The sequence below is a fragment of the Gavialis gangeticus genome, unplaced genomic scaffold (genome assembly GCF_001723915.1).
Source record: "Gavialis gangeticus isolate Ggan-Ray unplaced genomic scaffold, GavGan_comp1, whole genome shotgun sequence".
NCBI lineage: Eukaryota > Metazoa > Chordata > Crocodylia > Gavialidae > Gavialis > Gavialis gangeticus.
Window position 1 is genome coordinate 44653361 of NW_017729032.1, and position 2162 is coordinate 44655522.

Sequence of the window (2162 nt, forward strand, 5' to 3'; positions counted from 1 at the left end):
CGGGGGGGGGGGGGGGGGGGCAAGTGCCCCTCCTCCAACTTGAGTCACCAGTTGCCCATGGCAACTGCTATTGCCGAGTGCTGGGCAGTAGTTAAATAACCAGTCAGCCTCTAGGGTACCAATGGCTTTGTGCAGTAGAGTGCTTAGATGAGGGCAGTAGTCATACACTTGGCAAAGGAAATTCTGCTAAAAAGTTGTGGAACTAAAGTCCACTCCATGATAGGGCAGACTGGGCTCTTTAACCCTAGTCAGCAGCCTAGTCTAGGGGTGGAGCCCTGAGAGACAGACAAATGGATGATCTCCTTTGCTCTGGCACCTCCTGTGTCCAAGCTGGTTCCAAATGTACTGGCACATGTCTTTTCTTTGGATTAAATCAGCAAGGCTGAGAGGGGGAAACTGGTGTCTGAGCAGCTCAGTGGCTCCACACACACTACCCAGGGTTTTGCACCCTAGAGAGGTCACTCCAGCTTCACTTTATCTTTCAAGCAAGGATTAAGTTTAGTAAGCTGCTGTCTTATTCAGTGTAATTCTGTTGTCTCGTGACACAGACAGATGCCTACTACACAAAAGAGAACCGAATGTTTGAAGACATCGCAGAAAACCTGTCTCAAGCTCTCACCTTGAAACCTCATGTAGCGAATATTTTATTAATAAATATTTTAGAAAACTGTGCTCTGAAGATGGTTGAGGCATTGCTGTGTGGTGTTTTCTGCCTGGAAAAAATATCTGAGCTGCTTGGGTATCCAAACACTTAATATGCAGAATCTGTTGCAAGGAAAAATGTCTGAGGGTGAAATGTCTTTAATAGAAAGAGGTTAATAAGTTAGTGATTTATCTCATTTTAGTAATATCTTGCCTGCAACACAGTAACCTCTTGAACTGTGTTTAACAGTGTTCAATAAAGATGATCTAAGGAGTTGTTCATGCCACTGAAGGATTCAAGAACTGTAGGCGAGAATCTATACGTTACAAAACTTGTAGTAAACAGGGAACATGGATAAAGCCCTTTCCTGTGATAAACACATGGAATGTGTTGTTCCACTAGTCATTGAAACAGAGTCTAAATGGCTTTGTGAGGTGCCTAGATTTATTTCTGTGGAAGGAAGGTCTTGTGGGAGAGACTTTCATTAAAAAGAAAATACATTATGTTAAAACAATGACCTGCAGCAGCAGTACTGCTATAAGCCATTCTTGCCAGGACTGTCCCTTGAGAACAGTGCAGTATAATAATAATAATAATAATAATAATAATAATAAAAATGTTATAAAGCATAGCCAGGAGATTGGTTTGAGAGCTGTCAGAATGAAGAGGCCCAATGGGCCTGGTGACTTTATCCTGGATCTGATTTGGAAATTCTTCAGGCGTGCAATTGCACATTTCTAAGCAGCTCTGCATGCCAACTGTATGACTGAATATTGACCCAACCATGTGCAACTGCTTTGAATGCAAAATGTTATTGATTAATGATTCTGATGTGTGCTTTTATTGAACCATATTGTTAATTGTATTGGCAAATGAGGAAAACCTGAGGCTGGCTTGAAGGGTTTCAAAATCAAAACTAAAATGTCTTGTCTCCTAAAGTGTCACCTACCTTATTGACAAAGACTGTGTGTGTACACACGCATACACGCGCTCTCTCTCTCTTTCTCATACTGACAAGAGCTGTTCAGAAAACTGCATCTTATAGTAATGTGTGACAGCATAGTTTTGGCTCACAGCTTACAAGAGTTTGGTGGCCCTTCCTTTTGTAAAAAAGGATTTTATATGAGGAAGAGAGTGTGCAACCACATCCTTACCAGGGGTGAACTGGGGCATTTATTATTTCATATTTATACTGTGGTAGTGTCCAGTGACACTACCAGAGATGAGGTCATAGAATCATAGAGAAGTAGGCCTGGAAGGGACCGCCAGAGGTCATCTAGTCCAAATGCCTGCTTGCAGAGCTGGCTTTTGGGAAAATAGTACCCTGGTTGAACTTGTATTTTGGTGCCTCTCCCCCCTCCCCCAGTATGCTGCCCCCCAAGTCAGCAGCGCTGCTGCAGGCAGGAGCAGGTGGGCAGGGGTGCAGGGTGCAGTCTGGTGCAGAGACAGAGCAAAATGGTGCACCAGGCAAGCAGACAGGAAGGGAACTGCACTGTCAGGCCCGGCACCATCTGGGCAG